At 41.9% G+C, this 18,791-nt stretch overlaps 1 protein-coding gene and 1 long non-coding RNA gene across 3 annotated transcripts in view; one reads left to right on the plus strand and one right to left on the minus strand.

Moving 5' to 3' along the window:
- The window catches only part of LOC309350931, a 412,768-nt gene that overhangs the window by 367,894 nt on the left and 26,083 nt on the right, over positions 1-18,791 (minus strand). The gene's annotated exons all lie outside the window — the stretch shown is intronic.
- MET (MET proto-oncogene, receptor tyrosine kinase) overlaps positions 1-18,791 on the plus strand; it is a 106,929-nt gene that overhangs the window by 9,903 nt on the left and 78,235 nt on the right. The window contains exon 1 of one of the 2 annotated variants that reach the window (XM_081877810.1): positions 8,438-8,458. The exons of the other annotated variant lie outside the window; for it this stretch is intronic. The gene's annotated coding sequence lies outside the window, so the exon portion shown is untranslated. Of the gene's footprint in view, positions 1-8,437; positions 8,459-18,791 lie in introns of those variants that run through there. 2 annotated transcript variants of the gene reach the window in all.

The following is an 18,791-nucleotide window of genomic DNA, read 5'->3' on the forward strand; positions in this document are numbered from 1 at the left end:
AAGTGGTATTATGATAGTTCAGTTGTTTAGAGCGTGGTGCTACTAACGCCAAGGTTGCAGGTTTGATCCCCGAATGGGACAGCTTCATATTCAGGTTGGACAAGATGATCCTCAGGGTCTATGATACTATGATATTTGAATGTCACCAGTGTCAAAGCTTAGCTTTTTCTTTTCATGTTTTAAAGAAATAAGAAGTATTCTGGAGAGGTGATGTTAAGATATTGATATCTACATTTTAAAGTACTGTATAACTGGCCACAGGGTTACAAATGACTTCTGTGTAAATATATGTTCTACTACCACAAGTCCTCTTCAACAAAGAACTCATTGTGGAATGGCCTGCTGATGTCCTGTATTTTGAATAACTGTTTGTGCTATTCAGAAGTCAGTCTTGTATCCTGTGCGCTAATGAATGGGATCTAAGGATACAATCTATAGGATTGTGTCCAAGCAGTTTCTTATTGATAGTGGTGGTACTCTCCCTGTTTTGGGGCAAGTAGCAGGGAAAGTTGCCACCACCCACATGGATTTCCCAGGAGACTTCCTCAGCATATTCTTGTTATAGAAAAGGAGTTATATCAATGCCTGAAGAACTACCAGTCTTCTCTAATAGGATGGATAGAAAAATGACTCAAAGCAGGGAAATGTCATGGAATGGTGGGTCATGCAAGAGTTAGAGAAGACTTCCCCAAACTACTGTTTTCCAGTTGTCTGATCCAAAACATTTGGAGGGCACTCAATAGGCTGAGTTAGAGTGATCGTGAAGAATGAGACATAAGACAGGGAGTAAAGAGCTTTTTTTTTTTTAAAGGCAACCATTTCTTCTAGTTCAGGATATTAAAGCTATTTTTTACTTACCAATGGCTATTTGTTCCTGCTCTGCTATAAATAATGATATTTACTGGTATTTAAATTATGGTGTTCAAGATTCTGGATTAGGAGATCTCTCCACCTCTGCTGACTTTGAATTATGCACTTGAGTAAAGACCCTCCTGCTCTCTGTGGATCAGTATATGTTGGTAGCAGACTGCTTTAAGGAATGTTAAAGAAAGTCTGAACTTGGTGGGCCTATTGAACATTTTAGCCAGTGACCTCTAAGGAGACAGGGTCTTATAGAGGACTCTGGAACTTCACATCCTAAAATTTGGCTGTGATACCAACTAGGAGTGTGAAATACGTTTTCCCAGCTTTGGCTTGTACCCTTGGCTGTGAAAGTCTTAGAAAATTGTTCTTCCCATGCAAATCTGTAATATAAATATGTTTTGTGTGTTTATGCTTATTGAATTTTAGCTCTCGTGAAGCACAAAAAATGTGAAGTATTCTTTTTAATTGTCACAATTTTCATATTGTATATTAGTCCCACAAACATTTTTATGGTTGCTTTATACTTCTTTGCATTGTCTTTTCTTTCTCCTCATTGAAGTTTCACCTTATATGCACCAAACATTTCTGTTCATCCTTTACATGAATATTTACCCCATTTAAGCAGCACAAAGTGCCCCAGAAACATTTTTCCTTCAGATAAGTTGATCCAGACCTATAAATTTTAAGAATTAAGCCTAGCAACTAGATATGTGACATTTATTGAAATTCATTCTTTGCCATTGAGCTCATTGCTTTTAGAAATATTGAGAATAGTACGGAATTGCAAATGCAATTTGATTAAATCTGCAGTTGTTACTCTTTGCCTTCTGAAAATTGATTTCCCTCCCCTGAGCTCCAGTTGCCTACTGATTAAGAGCTCTGCACTGAGTTGAATAGGTTACATTTGTTTGTTTCCCCCCCTTTGTGCAAGTTTTAACTGGCCATGAAATGCAATGAAAACCTAATATAATCCTGCCTCTGCTGTAATGTGTAAGTTTACTTAGAAATAACTGTTTTGTGCCTGAAAACTGGATGACACATCTTTATGTTCCATTGTAGGAAGACAAATACCTTCTTATTGTAGATGTTTCCTGTTTTTGTGTGTGTGCTGCGGCTGAACAAGCCTTCCTTCCCATGTGGACTTTTGTTAAAATTCCTTAATCTCAAAATGGTTAAATTGAATATTTAGCAACATGCAACATGGCATGTTCTGGCAAAAGGGAGCCTGGCTGAAATTACATACAGTGATACCTCAGGTTACATACGCTTCAGGTTACATACACTTCAGGTTACAGGCTCTGCTAACCCAGAAATAGTGCTTCAGGTTAAGAACTTTGCTTCAGGATGAGAACAGAAATTGGGCTCCGGCGGTGCAGCAGCAGCAGGAGGCCCCATTAGCTAAAGTGGTGCTTCAGGTTAAGAACACTTTCAGGTTAAGTACGGACCTCCGGAACAAATTAAGTACTTAACCCGAGGTACCACTGTATTAGATCCATGTCTTGGAGTCTCGTGGCTTCTCTTTAACTCTGGATCTGTGGCTTGCTGAGTCTCACAGTGAAGTTTCCCTTGTGTGTTCATATGAATTCCTAGTTCCTACATCTCTTCCTGCTGCACACCCTTTATTTTGGACAATCTGCCTACTCACTCTTCTCTGCACTGCTTAGTGAATCTAAAAACCTCAAATCCTAGCATGGCAAGAGTCACCCCACCATAAGTGGCATCCAGCCAGGGGTTTACTTTGTTCTTTCCATTCTCCTCCCTGACATCAGGGCCTTCAGGCAAGCAGAGTGGCCACAGAAAGGGAGATGCAAGTCATCTGGTCCAGGGCTCCCTCAAACCTGGCAGTACCTCTGGCCATAGTGCAGTGATGTCATGATTCCTCAGCTAGGAGCACATTTGAAAATAAATCCCATTGGTTATAATAGAACTTAAGTTAGGTATACTTAGAATTGTACCTCAAGAGCTGACTTACCTGGAGACAAACTCTGTGATAGCTGGGGTTTTTAGGGGGTGGGAGATGTGTACACAGTTAGGTTTGAAGGGTAGCTAATGAATTTAGTGTGCTGCAAGTGCAAAGACTGGACAGCCAATGCTGCTGTTTGATCTTTGGCAATTGCTTGTGGCACAATTCAGGGACAGCATACCGGTAAATGCTTTTTCTTTCACAGAAACAAATGTCACACATAAAACCAGCCCTGATATTTTTATTTGGAATTCCCATACTGGTAACAAAAAATGGAAGAATTTGCCCAAACAAGCCTTTGTCTTTGAATCATTTTCAAAACATTTTTTCGTAGAAGTCTTCAGGTATGTTGTAATTCAGAATTTCCCCCAGGAAGGTACATTCTGTCCTACGGAAGGAGTTAAAATAAAATATTTAAGTGAGTAATTCTTAATCAGATGGGTATTCAAATCTAAGAAAGAGATTCGAAAGTACTGGCAATTAACTGGATCTGTTTCCTGATCCCATTCATGTAACCTAGGCAAGAAACAGAAGCTGATGAACTTGCTTTTAACATTTGATTTTATCCGTATTTTTAAGAAACGTTTTACATTCCAATTAAACACTATTAAACAATCTTGAATAAATAAATAGCTGCCAAATTCACAATTGATTTTATGATTATTCACAACTGACCATTTCGCGTAACTATCAACTAACAACAAATAATGAGTTCACTTCTTGCTATCTTCTGGAATGTGTTTTTGCCTTGTAGAAAATCTGGTGAGAAATTCTTGAGAAGGTCACTTGTTGTTCCTGGTAAAATGCTGATAAAGATCTTCCAGCTGGTCAAGAATTTATTGGACCTTTGGCAAACCTGCAAAGCCCTGCCTGTTCACTGGAGTAATGTGTTCCCTTTGTTTAGGACTTTTTAAATTAAAAAAAATATTAAATTATATAGACGCGTGGTAACATTTAGTAATGCTCTGAGATGATTTGCCGTTATTAGACATGTTAATATATTATACCCAAGATACTGGGTGTTTTAAAGTTGAGAAGCAATGGCTTGTGTTCAGATATTCTGCAGGCAGGTGGCTTGTTCAGTTTTTGTCACTTTGACAGCAAGGAGATTGTAACTTGATTTCACCAACTTTTCCTTGATTTATGAATTCCTTCCTGACTTCTCGGAATGGTTCATGGAGCAAATAAAGGCATGTCCCAATAAAAGCATGTGTGACCCTAATGAAAGAGGCCTTGGACATCATTTTGAAAATTAAAAGCTTTTATGCATGTGCTTTTTTATTTGTTTTTAAAGTTTTTAGGGGTAGACCCAGTTCCATGGCTGGCACATAGCTTTAGTGGAAGTCTGGAGACAGAGTCAGCTTTTCCATTCTGTACATTAGTGGTTCCCAAGGAGGCGGGGGGGGGGGAGAATGAGTGAAAGCAGGAACTGGTGTTTGAATGGTCATAGAATTGTAGAGCTGGAAGGGGACCTGAGGATCATCTAGTCCAACCCCCTGCAATGCAGGAATATGCAGCTGGTCCATACAGGGATGGAACCTGTAACCATGGTGTTATCAGCACCAAGCTCTAACCAACTGAGCTATCTATACAACAATACTTTTTAAAGCGTTGGCCCTATTGGACACCATGCGGGCTTCACTTCATCCAGCAAAAAGTATTTGGCTACCCTGAAAACACAATGGGAAGGCACACTGTGTACAAAGCTCTGAGCTGCTTGAAGGAAGGTCAGATAACAATTGAGACATGTAATTGACCTTATGTAAATAGGTAGAGCATATAGTTAAAGCTATGGTTTTCCCAGTAGTGATGTATGGAAGTGAGAGCTGGACCATAAAGAAGGCTGATCACCGAAGAATTGATGCTTTTGAATTATGGTGCTGGAGGAGACTCTTGAGAGTCCCATGGACTGCAAGAAGGTCAAACCTATCCATTCTGAAGGAAATCAGCCCTGAGTGCTCACTAGAAGGACAGATCCTGAAGCTGAGGCTCCAAACTGCGAGAGGCAGTGGAAGACAGGAGTGCCTGGCGTGCTCTGGTCCATGGGGTCACAAAGAGTCGGACACGATTAAACGACTAAACAACAACAAATGGGTAGAGAACTGGATCCAGCCAGCAAGTCAGAGACTTGTCTTCCCCACTTCCACTGGACAACTTGGATAGTTGGATGGGAGCATCCACTGTCAAATCACCTGGCATGATAATGACATCAGGTGACTGATACCTGTCAAAGGACTCAAGAGGTTGCTGTAACAGCTTTCTGCAGTTCCAGCAACCTCCTTTGAAGACAGAGTGTGCCAAAAGGGGATCCCTTTAACTACAGTGGTCAGCTGATTGTCAGTTACAGGGAGCCGTTTTGACCTCTCTGCAGAGAGGACAATGCTCCTAAAAAACCCCTGGGAATTTTGCCCTCGCCAGAGAAAGCAATTTAAAAACAGAACTTTTTTATGTCTAGAGGAAGCAGCTTATATGCAAAGTGCTGGAGGAAGTGTTTTGAATCCAAGTAGTTTCCTCTAGCCCATTTGGATGCACTGTGGAGTTCCTAGTGCAGCTGATCCCAGCTGATTACTGGGGCTTTGGTTGTGCAGTGCGCTCACACCCTGACAACCAGGTGACAGTGGATGCTTCAAAGCACCTTGCAAAGAACTTTGCAACCCTGTTTGTGACTTTGCCGCGGATAAGGACTGTCTCGCCCCCATCGTTCTTCCCAGACACTGAGGTCCAGCGCCGAGGGCCTTCTGGCAGTTCCCTCACTGCAAGAAGTGAGGTTGCAGGGAACCAGGCAGAGGGACTTCTCAGTAGTGGCGCCCGCCCTGTGGAATGCCCTCCCACCAGATGTCAAAGAAATAAACAACTATCAGACTTTTAGAAGGCATCTGAAGGCAGCCCTGTTTAGGGAAGCTTTTAAGTTTTGATGAATGATTGTATTTTAATATTCTGCTGGAAGCCACCCAGCCAGATGGGTGGGGTATAAATAATAAAATATTATTATTATTATTAGGCACGTTGGCTGTTGGGAGTGGCTTGGTCAAAATGAGCTTGGTGGGTCAAATGGTGAAGAATGGTGGGTCCAACATTTGACCCGTAATGTTGGAATGCTGAGAGAAGACAGTGGTACTGGGATATTTCGCCTTTGCAAAAGGTTCCAGGAACAGCAGTTGTACGATGGGCCTCTATAAAGAAATGCACTTTTTAAAAGGGCAAACTTGCATGATGGGTGTTTGTGTGTGTGGATGGGAGGCATGCCATCATTAGGGTGGCCAAGACATTGCCCACTAGGTGGCTATGGCATTTACAAAAATGCAGGACAAATGGCTGCATTAGCAGTGGAAGCAGCTGCATTTTCCAAACGAGACCATGTTTCCTAGGTGGTAGCTGTTCCAAACAATGTCTATTTGGCTGGGGTTTTTTAAGTATAAGAAACTGATCCCACCTAACATAAATTCTATCTGAATGGAATGAAAACAACCCCACCTTTCAAAAGCAACCCTACACCCTAAACATGTGGCTTTTCCAAGCAATATGTTCCAAGATGCAAGTGGGCTTTAATGGATTTATGATGATGCATATAACAATAGGGTTTCATTACAAATGTGATGGTCCTTGGATAAACTGTGGCCAAGAGGAAACATGGTAGTCTCCATTAATTGTACTAGAGATAGCATCATGCCAAGAATGCGGTGAGCTGTGAGACAGGATGAATGGCCGTAGTAATTGACAATGTCAACACCTGGAAGGCAAAACAGTGGTGCCTTGTGCTCAACAAGGTTGTTCAGCAAGTAGTAGTATTTTTATTTTTATTTTTAAAAAAGCCTATTCAGATCTTTACTTCTGTTCCATTAGGAATAGCTATAATCTTAAGTAGAGTTTTAATCATTTTTGTAGGAGGTCGTATCATCAACTATGCACACCAGTCTGATTTTTCCACCAAATATTCCCCAAGAAAACCCTTAAAAATGGAAGTGGTGACTTGCAAATTAAAACATTGTACATTAACTGAGAACTTTAATATACTGTAAAGGTACCCCTGCCCGTACGGGCCAGTTGTGTCCAACTCTAGGGTTGTGCGCCCATCTCACTTAAGAGGCCGGGGGCCAGAGCTGTCCGGAGACACTTCCGGGTCATGTGGCCAGCGTGACGAAGCTGCTCTGGTGAGCCAGCACCAGCGCAGCACACGGAAACGCCGTTTACCTTCCCGCTATAAAGTGGTACCTATTTATCTACTTGCACTTAAGGGTGCTTTCGAACTGCTAGGTGGGCAGGAGCTGGGACCGAACAACGGGAGCTCACCCCACCGCGGGGATTCGAACCGCCGACCGTACGATTAGCAAGTCCTAGGCGCTGAGGTTTTACCCACAGCACCACCCGCGTCCCTGTAGTTCATGTACTAATGTACTGTAGTGTAGTTTGCACACAAGCGTCAAATTCTCTCACACAATTCTTGTGATTTATTATTATTTTTTGACATTGAGCGTTTGGTATCTCAAGGATTAGCACAGACAAGAGATAAAGCAAAAGTAAAGATATCATATCAAAAGGAAATTAGCTTCCCCCCCTCTTTTCTACTAAAGATAAATAGCACACTAACAACAGGCTCGGTTTAAAGAAATTTAAATCCAGTACAAGTGTTAGAACTTATTCTAAAGCAGACATCTCCAACTTGCAGCCCTCCAGATGTTTTGGCCTACAACTCCCATGATCCCTAGCCAACAGGACCAGTGGTCAGGGATGAAGAGAATTGTAGTCCAAAACATCTGGAGGGCCAAAGGTTGGGGATGCCTGTTCTAAAGAATGCCTCTGCAGGCATGGGAGAACTAGGACGTGGTCAGGAGAAAAGACGGAAGGGAAGGGTGTTGGCAGAAGGGGTGACGGTGGCATTGGAAAGGGGAAATTGGTGCTGATTACAGCTGCTTGTTTTCAGAAAGAGAAGGGGAGGTTGTCAGAGGAACTGGGGTTTTTTTGGGGGGGGGGGTTGGATAGTGGGCCTTTGGGGAAAATAGGAGAAAGATGGTGGGAGACCTTGGGGTCAATGACTGAGAGTAAAATGAGTCTGTTTTTGCAGTAGGTGGGTATGCATAGTGAGGAAATGGGGCTTGAAGGTGAAACAGCTAAGGAGGAAGAACTGGGCATAGCAAAGGGAAGAAAGAGCGCTGGTCTCCTCTCAAAAGAGGGACCTGATTGGGTAGAAAATGAGGGATAGGGGAAGGAGGGCTTTGTCAGCTAATCGGTTTGCAGTGGGGCAGGGAGATTTGATACTTGTCCTTGTTGTGTAAGGTGGTGTGTGTGCTAGTGTGCTGGAGGTGAGCGTTCCTGTTCAGCAGCAAAAAAAAAAAAAAAAAAGGGGATATAGAAAGAAGGGAGAAAAAGGAGAAGGGGGGAGCCTGCAGGAAAGTTCCTGGGCATAAGGTTTGAGGCAGCTTGGGTATTCAAAGATTCCTAACTGCTGAGTTGGAAACCTCTACCTCTTGATGCTCAAGTTGAGGTTAAAAATTAATATAAAAACAAATATTGCAAAGCCTCATCTTCCTGTTGGTGGATGGGTGTTACAAATCTTCAAATGGTGCCAGCCAGGAAAAGCTTGTCCAAAACATTTGCAAAATGGCTTCCAGATAGGCATCTTCTGCTGTCCAGGTGAGATAGAGTAAAGAGATTAACATACTGTATAAACTCAGTTGGTCTTTAAGGTGCTACTGCAAGGAATTTTTTTATTTTGTTTTGACCATGGCAGACCAACACGGCTACCTATCTGTAACATACTGTATATTTGGGTTGTTCTGGAAGGAGCCTCAGGCTATTGAAATTTATTTGGATAGTGTTAGTGGGGGGTGGGGCAATCTGGAAGGAGTGGTGATTAGCTGATACTACCTTTGGCTTAATGCATCTATTCTAGAAGGAGTCTGACATTCTTTTGCTTGATTTAGATTTGCAAATGATAAGGGAGGGACAGTGATCAATGGGTATTGCAATTCAGTTTGCTTTGGAGCATGTATACCTGGCTTCCTGTAATGGAATTTTTCTTGAAGCCTCTCCAGGCCAGAGTGGAACCTCCCTTTTCAGGTACAAGCTACCATAGCAAAAGCTGGAGTGTTTTCAGGAGTGCTTCTTCATAAGAGGTAGCACGGAGTTCATTGGTGCCAATATCTGCAGTGTTAAAGTGAGGCATCTAATCATAAGCCTGCATTTTTATCAAAGCTTCTATATATTTCAATCAAGGCTTGTACTTAAAAATGAGCTTAAAAAAAAAAGGATTTTCAAATGTTTCATGCCAGGCAAAAGACCAGCTGCCTAAAAGAACCTTGGCAAGATGTTTTTCCTCCTAAGACAAGAAGGGCCTCATTGATTTATAGTAGAAAAACAATTCTCAAAGTCATAAAAAGGGAGAATTAAATATGCTGCCCCAAGGCTGAGAAAACACCATTAGGAATGGGGAAAGATAATACTAATGTGCCTCCCAGTAAAATGAGCCAGATCTTCTTTCTAAGGTTGAAAGGCCAGGAGCAAATGGAAGGAAAAACATTTAGCTGGAAAGAGAACATTTTTGGGGAAGTCTTTTTCTAAAGCTGTTTCTTAAACTAAGAGAGTTAAAAAAGGTTAAAATGTGTTAAATGTTGGAAAGGCAACTGGCTTGGCAGAAGAAGCAGCTTCTTCCTATTTTATTTTGAGGCTGGAGAGGAGGGGGAAAGGGGGAGGTGCAAACTGAAGAGGCTTCTTTTAAAAGCTGTGTTTTATTGAGTTCCTTCCTTTTTACTTTGAAAAGCTTTATTCTTTTAAGAGGCTACCTATGATAAATGTATGAAATATATTAGCTTAAATATATTGGCTTAAATGTAATTATGCAAAGGATTTAAGGAATGCTAGATTCTTATTTCATATGGTTGTAAGAGTTGTATTTATCCTGAAATTAAGTCAGCCACCAGCCCCCCCCTTGCCAGACAGAAGACGCCATCCGGGCAGTCTTGATATATAGTTGTCAGGCATTTTGTTTAGAAACATTAAATGAAGGAAATCTTTCAATGTTTATGTGAAACTCAAGATCCTTGACATCTGTTGAACATAAAATGTAAGATTAAACCATTTGTTTTAGAAGGCAATAGGGCAAGAAGGGCAAGAGGTGAGCTGGTAATTAAGATTCCATGTAAGATATATTATTACTTATTTGTCATTTATATATAGCTCTTTGTCTCCCTTATAAGGGCAAGGAAATGGGTGTATCTTTTGTGGGTGTATCTTTTGTGATTGGCTCTAGCAAACAGCCAATAGGAATTTCAACCAGGCTGATTGGACAGAGGCAGCCACAGGAGGAGCAAAGGGGGCTGGATTAAGGGAATATAAGTGCTGGCCAGAATGGCAGGAGGCCAGGCCAGAGCTTGGTAACCACGTACCACTGAGCCTCTTATTTATTTGTCTGACAAATAAATTACTATTTTAATTTCTCTATTGCTGCGTTGAATATTTCATTCCAGCTAAGCGTTAACCACAAGCAGGGTGCTACATTTTATGGTGCCGTGACTCGGATAAGTGGTCTGCTGGAACGCAGCCCCTTCGCCCTACTGGGCAGGGTACAAGAGAGAGGACAACTGCTTACCCAAAGCGCGCACTGGTAATTTTTTCCAGGGGGAACGCAGAAGACTCGTCTGTCTGATACCCTGCTCACTGGCGGCGACGGACCGGGGGAAACAGGGAACCAACCAAGGGTAAGTGCACAAAGGGATTTTTGGCCCTCCAATTAATTGGGAGGAAGAGAAGTCTTGATCAAACTTCTGCGTCTCAGTAAGGGGAAACTGAGTACGCTAGGTGGTTGGGTACATCAGATGGTGATCTGGTGTAGGGAAAGGGAAAAATTGGGAGGTAGAGTGTGGTGAAGTATCCAGCGCATTGTATGTGTGAGAAAGTACAGAGCAATCTGTAGCTGACCTGAGTGTGGAGTGGGCAGTACTTCGGTTCCTAGTGAGGCGACTCCAACTAGGCAAGGAAACCCACGAAGCGCGTCTGTGAGTGACTGAGTGGATACTTCACAGGGCCATACAATGGGAGTTGGGGGTTCAAAGGGGGAAAATACACCTCTTGAGTGTATGTTAAATAATTTTAAGAAAGCCTTCTCAGGGGCATATGGAGTCAAAATGACGCCAGAGCGCTTGAGAACGTTATGTGAACTAGAATGGCCAAAACAAATTACTGGATGGCCATCCCAGGGAACCTTTGATATAAATTTAGTAAGCAAACTTTGGACTGATATCGCCAAAGAAACTGGAGGGTGCCCAGAACAATTTCCATATATAGATTCCTGGCTGAGCACATTAAATAAAAATCCTCCATGGATAAGGGAATGCAAAGTCAAACGATGCAAATTATTGGCTGTAAAAGCCGAAGCTAGGAAAGGAATCTTGCCAAATAAACTCAAACCCATTTTTGAGGGGCCAGAGGAAGAGGTGCTTCCACCTCCACCCTATGCTCCACATCGAAGGGAGCTTAATCCAAACACTCCACCAGTTGTAACCCCAAGGCAAGAAACTGGAATGAATAATGGGAGTGGAGTCACAGAGCTTGATTCCTTGATAGATTATGATAAATATCTTCAGGAGGCATTGGAGTTCTATAATAAAGCCCAAGCAGAAGTGGTTATTCCACCTGTGACTCCTAATAGACCTCCATCTACAGTCTCCTTTAGTGGAACAACTGATTGCCCACCCCAAACCCCTGTACATCCAAGTCCCAGAGAAATGTTACAGAAGTTACAGGGAGACCTTGCTCGGTCAGCAAGCAATACAGCCAGGCGTATAAAGCTGCTAAAAGAACGCCTTGCGACAGATACCATCCCCTATGATTTGAGGCCCCTAGAGCAAAGTGAAGAGAAAGATCACGTAGTAGCCCCTCTTAGAAGAGTATTTGATGCACTTGAGGAGCCTGCGCTGGTTAATGGGCAACCCGGACCACGGCCACCTCGAACTTCGACCCTGCAATATATTCCATTCACAACTACAGATCTGATGAATTGGAAAACACACACCCCATCTTTTGCAGAAAAACCTCAGGCTATGATGGACTTGGTGACTTCAATAGTAAATACTCATAGCCCTACTTGGACAGATTGTCGCCAGCTCCTAAATACTCTGTTCACCACTGAGGAAAGGAGAGACATAATTGAAAAGGCACAGATATATTTGCGTGAGCAGGCCAGAGCGGGAAATATTTATAATATTGACCGTCATCTCCAAGATAACTTTCCCTTGGAAGATCCTAATTGGGATCCAAACAATGCAATTCACCTGGCCAGACTTACCACCTACCGCCAGACACTTGTGCAAGGTATCCGCAGGGCATGCCAGAAGCCCACTAATATGTCTAAAGTCTCAGAAGGGTAGATGTGTTACCCATAACACTGTTTCGTGTTCGGTGTGCACCCACAAAAAGACTTAAGTTGTCACCTTTTGAGCTCCTGTATGGGAGACCGCCCTCCTTTGTTCAGGATATTCCAGCTGACCTTAAACAAATAGGAGACCATGTGACACAGGAACAAGTGCAATCTCTCTCCCGTGTTTTTGTTTCTCTTAACAGGTGGGCCCTCGAGCGCACGCCGTGCAGCATTGCCGAGCCGATTCATCAGTTCCAGGCTGGCGATAGCGTATGGGTGAAAGAGTGGAAACGCGATCCACTTGCACCTAAGTGGCGTGGACCTTACACCGTCTTGCTCTCTACTCCAACAGCGGTGAAGGTAGCTGAGGTGACCCCCTGGATTCATCACTCTCGTTTGAAGAAGTCTGAAGGCAGTTGGACGTGCAAAGGTGACCCCTCTAATCCTTTAAAACTAACTCTCTCCAAAAACCCCTGTATCTAGCCCTACCGGGAACGGGCTAGGTCACGGGCAACATTTGACGACCGGCCTGCTGCAGCCACAACCTGGAAGCTGGCTGACCTGCGCACGCCTGAAGCTTGAGGAGCGTCTGAACCAGCGACTGTGAACGGAAAGATTCTCTAATACAATTGATTGACTGCCCCCCCCTTGTGGAACAATTATCAGAGATATTACTCATTGGGGATCCTCGGGATATATGTTTTGGTCTTGGTGGTTCCCCATTTCTGTCACTGGGGGAATTATATTGGGGCTAATAATTATTTGCTATCACAATAAGGTAATCTTTTGTGGAAGGAATGCATATACTAGACATCAACATGATTTTATTAATCCTGATCCCTTGGGAAGGGGAAGGGTCCTTGAATCTGACCAAATTGGCTAAATATGGATTCAGCCATGACCACAATATGTGGGTAGGTTTAGCTGAAATGGTAGCTAATGTTGCAAATAGGACCAATTGCCTTGTTTGCTCTCTTGGGCCAGATGATTCAGAGGGAGGTATGCCCTTATTACCGATACCATTAGATGCCATTGGTATGGTAAGCGAAATGCCACACCAAACTGAAATACAGAATTTCCCCGGATGGAACTCAACTAAACCATTACGAGTTATACCTGTACAAGGGGAATTCTGTGTACATAAATCATCAGATGCAGCTGATTCTCCCATGATAGGCTCTTCTCATTGTCACTATACTTGGGATTATAAGAAGAATAGTCATACCTGGGCACACGGTACTACCTATCGAACTCGGAATGCCTTGCCCTGTGCACCTCCTTTTATTCATGCATGGAAAGTGGTGTGGAACATAACTGTGACAGAAGAAGGCAATCTAACATACTGCACTGTGAACTCTCTACCCCTTTTGGTATTTCGCCTTCTGTATTCCCCGTACCAAAAACCTCAGACCCGATGGTTGTGGTGGATATGTGGAGAATGGGCATACAAGAAACTCCCTTCCAAATGGAGTGGGACTTGTTTCTTGGGTTGGGTATTACCACCAATGTGGATTATGCCCACTAGTTCGGCCAGGCGAACACGAAGGAATGCTGATATTTCTCATATAGCAGGAGGAAGTACCCAAAGTTGGAGCGGTACTGATGATTGGCCACCAGAGCGCATTATAGCCTATTATGATCCTGCCTCCTGGAATCCTGGTGAGCTCATACAAGGGGCACGGGATCCTATTTATAATCTAAACAGAATAATTCGATTGCAAGCAGTAGTGGAACTTGTAACCAATGCAACGGCCCAGAGTTTGAGACTTATTGCACAACAGTTGGATGAAAGTAGAGCCGCCATTTTGCAGCTGAAAATGGGAATGGATTATGTACTTGCCAGGCAGGGAGGCCTATGTGGAGTCTTGAACTTGACAGGGAATGCCTGTTGCTTTAACATTTCTGATAATGGTGAGGCAATCCGTGTGTTGGCCACAAAGATGGAGAATATAGCACATGTCCCAGTACAAACATGGGAAGGATGGGATATGGGATGGCTCACCAATTGGTTACCTAATGTCACAGGACTCAAAGGGATACTATTGTCTTGCTTGTTTTTCTTGACAGTAGTAGTATTAGTTTTATGTATGATGCCATGTATCATTTCATGTTTTAGAAGTACAATTAGCAAGATGGTTTCAAATGAAACTCTACCTCATATCATGGCCCTATACAGAGCTTTACCTCAGGAATATGATGAAGGTCAAGCTATCAAGGACACTTGGGATGAAGGTCCTTGAGCTTGAAAGGGGGGAATGAGGCATCTAATCATAAGCCTGCATTTTTATCAAAGCTTCTATATATTTCAATCAAGGCTTGTACTTAAAAATGAGCTTAAAAAAAAAAGGATTTTCAAATGTTTCATGCCAGGCAAAAGACCAGCTGCCTAAAAGAACCTTGGCAAGATGTTTTTCCTCCTAAGACAAGAAGGGCCTCATTGATTTATAGTAGAAAAACAATTCTCAAAGTCATAAAAAGGGAGAATTAAATATGCTGCCCCAAGGCTGAGAAAACACCATTAGGAATGGGGAAAGATAATACTAATGTGCCTCCCAGTAAAATGAGCCAGATCTTCTTTCTAAGGTTGAAAGGCCAGGAGCAAATGGAAGGAAAAACATTTAGCTGGAAAGAGAACATTTTTGGGGAAGTCTTTTTCTAAAGCTGTTTCTTAAACTAAGAGAGTTAAAAAAGGTTAAAATGTGTTAAATGTTGGAAAGGCAACTGGCTTGGCAGAAGAAGCAGCTTCTTCCTATTTTATTTTGAGGCTGGAGAGGAGGGGGAAAGGGGGAGGTGCAAACTGAAGAGGCTTCTTTTAAAAGCTGTGTTTTATTGAGTTCCTTCCTTTTTACTTTGAAAAGCTTTATTCTTTTAAGAGGCTACCTATGATAAATGTATGAAATATATTAGCTTAAATATATTGGCTTAAATGTAATTATGCAAAGGATTTAAGGAATGCTAGATTCTTATTTCATATGGTTGTAAGAGTTGTATTTATCCTGAAATTAAGTCAGCCACCAGCCCCCCCCTTGCCAGACAGAAGACGCCATCCGGGCAGTCTTGATATATAGTTGTCAGGCATTTTGTTTAGAAACATTAAATGAAGGAAATCTTTCAATGTTTATGTGAAACTCAAGATCCTTGACATCTGTTGAACATAAAATGTAAGATTAAACCATTTGTTTTAGAAGGCAATAGGGCAAGAAGGGCAAGAGGTGAGCTGGTAATTAAGATTCCATGTAAGATATATTATTACTTATTTGTCATTTATATATAGCTCTTTGTCTCCCTTATAAGGGCAAGGAAATGGGTGTATCTTTTGTGGGTGTATCTTTTGTGATTGGCTCTAGCAAACAGCCAATAGGAATTTCAACCAGGCTGATTGGACAGAGGCAGCCACAGGAGGAGCAAAGGGGGCTGGATTAAGGGAATATAAGTGCTGGCCAGAATGGCAGGAGGCCAGGCCAGAGCTTGGTAACCACGTACCACTGAGCCTCTTATTTATTTGTCTGACAAATAAATTACTATTTTAATTTCTCTATTGCTGCGTTGAATATTTCATTCCAGCTAAGCGTTAACCACAAGCAGGGTGCTACAAAAGTGCATAATATCTACAAGATAGTGGGGGGCGGGGAGGCTAACTGATTCGACCAGTCATTTGGAAGCACGTGTGGAGACCATCTTGTCACAGATACACGGCCTTTATTCTTAGTATAAAAACTAAAAATGCTGCTTTTCACAGCTCCAGATTTGTAGACAATCAAGTCAAGGGAACTTTCTTGCAAGTCAGGGGAAATTTCTTCCTTCTCCCTCTGCCTTTCAGTCAGCGTTCCACCCATTATCAGGTTTTTCTTAGCATTTTCAACAGCGTGCCTTAACTTGTTACAGTTAATCTGGAACTCTGCCTGTTTTGTTTTTCATGTGTGTTGTGTATATGCTTTTAATGTAAGCTGCTCCAGAATTGTTTAGGCAATGAAGAGTGGCTTAGAAATATTTGAAATAAATTTTTTTAAGTGGTGGCTTTTTTTTTGCGAAACTGCTACTTCCTCCTGGCCTAGCTTTCAAGCTGCTGGAGCACCTTCTTTCTTCTCATTATCTATACAGTGGTACCTCAGGTTAAGTACTTAATTTGTTCCGGAGGTCCGTACTTAACCTGAAAGTGTTCTTAACCTGAAGCACCACTTTAGCTAATGGGGCCTCCTGCTGCTGCCGCGCCGCCAGAGCCCAATTTCTGTTCTCATCCTGAAGCAAAGTTCTTAACCTGAAGTACTATTTCTGGGTTAGCGGAGTCTGTAACCTGAAGCGTATGTAACCTGAAGCTTATGTAACCTGAGGTACCACTGTACCAGCATCATAGTCATATGTTTTGGACTCACCATAGCCATAATTTTATTTCTGCTAATGGAGGTCAGATCCTTCCTCACTGGACATCTTCCACTGAATTGGTCCACTAATTGGTCATCAGCTGTAATGTTCTCCTATGGCATGAAGCATTTTGGAAGAGTCTCACAATTGGGGTAAAAATTACCTTGAAAGCAGAACTAATAAGTGTTGCTCATGTTGCTCAACGTGAACGCTGCAAGTTTTAAAAATTCAGCTCTGCAAAGGGTTTTTGTAAGCTCCTGGGATACCATTGAATCCTGCTACCATTTTTAGTGATATTATTAAGAAAAGGAAAGGACTTTATAAAAATAGTCATAGGTTTGAATCCAACATCATGTAAATCCAACCCAAAACCTTGAACAGATTTTGGAGGATTGCAGTGTGGAGGAGAGGAGCTGCTCATTCATGGGCACAGTTGAAAGCAATCAGTGGGGCTCAGGATGCAATGGTGATGGTGTTGAGCCCCACTGCTGTAGACCATGGGGTATGGATTGTAGCCTCATTTTTAAAATTTTGTTTGAGTAATCCTATGAGGCAGCCACTGTTCTGTTCTTAATCATGGGAAACTGAAATCATCATCCACTTAGTTGTTAATTGTCTTCTAAACCACTGTCACAAAGGAATTAGACATAAAGAAAGCCTGTCAGAACTAAAAATGTCTTCAATTGTTTCTGGAAAGTACAGACAGGGGGTGCCTGTCTTATTTAGAAAGCTATTTCAGAAGAACAAGGGCAGGCAGCCTCACTAAAAACCCTGCTCTGAGTTATTGCAGAGCAAGCTTCTGAGATCTCTGGAACTCTAATAATTTAGAGCTGCAGAGCAACCTAAGTTTCTCTGAAGTATGTGTGAAACTGGTCATGAGATGCTATTTGTTCAAGCTGTCCATTCTCCTCTCTCCTCTCAAGCACCAAACTTTTTTTTAAAAAAAGGTGCATTACCGTTTAGATTTCCTAAAGCAGAGCTTGTCAGCTCAGATCCATATATTGATGTTAGTCCCTATTGTCTGCTTTTTACTTCCATCTGTGTTCTTTTGTAAGTTTTGGTTCCTAGGCTTTCTTTTGGAGACTTTGAGCATTTTCAGCTTCCTTATTATGGACTTGATCCTTCAACCTTTAGCTCATATAGCAGCACACTTCAACAAATGTTGACTGATATTCCACATTCTTAGTTTTTAAGCAAAGCTATTGATCCGCTTTATTCTTTTGGAATACTAGTGAATATTTTTGAAGGTTCGTTTTATACAATCTTTTTAAAAGCCTGTAGTGCCATTCTCGCTCATCACTGCTACTTCCAGAAGCAGCAAAATAAATCTAGTTGTCTGACACAAGCCCAAGAGCTTCCCTTATTCTTATGGGTTTAAAGCACTACAGCAGGTAACAAAGGAGAGGCTATGATTTGTACTGCACTCCAGTCTGCTTGCTGTAAATTATTGTTAAATGAGTAAAAGGAATAATATATTTTCTTCAGAATGGATGCCTGTGTTTAAGAGCCTGTTAATATAAGCCTGGCAAAACAGTTGTTCCATGAAAAGCTGTTGTAAAATACACTAATATATTAGACCTATGAATAGGATATGCATATAAATGAATTACTTAATCGCTAAAATTCTGAATGCATACCTGGTGTTTTTTCCACTGCTCAGCTTAAAAAGAATACACTAAAGATCTTTCAAATGAGCCAAGAAGACTGTAAGTTATTGTCAATACTGTTGATGACTCACCCTCCCCCCCAATAGCAGGCCAATTGCCTGAATTTATTTATTGCTCTTCCTATCTCCAGTTACCATTCTTTCTTCCTTTCCTATAATATCTGGTTATTGGGAAATGGTCATCATGTATATATTAAGTAACAAGGAATACAAATTTGGTTGTGGATCTTAGACACTTCAACCAACCATGGTTCTTATTGCTAGCAACTGATTTCCATGAGAAACTTGCTGGTTGTCCTCACCCAACTTCTTCAGTTGCACAGTGTATTCTAGATTCTTAATGTTGATGCAAACGCATTCATTTTACTTAGTTATGGACTTGATAAGTTTAAAGCTGCATAAACAGTGTTTCTTGGGCTTGGTGATGCACTGCACAATGGAACTTGGTAGCCTTAAAGGAAGGCAGCCCTGAATCATTCCCCCACTTGCATATTTAACTCTGATGTGAAAGTTTTTTTGTGGAACCATCTTCACATCGAATTATGGCTGGTGCCTTTGCTGATGACATTTTGGCATCTTCTTAA

The sequence above is a fragment of the Podarcis erhardii genome (assembly GCF_964252035.2).
Source record: "Podarcis erhardii genome assembly, chromosome: 10".
NCBI lineage: Eukaryota > Metazoa > Chordata > Lepidosauria > Squamata > Lacertidae > Podarcis > Podarcis erhardii.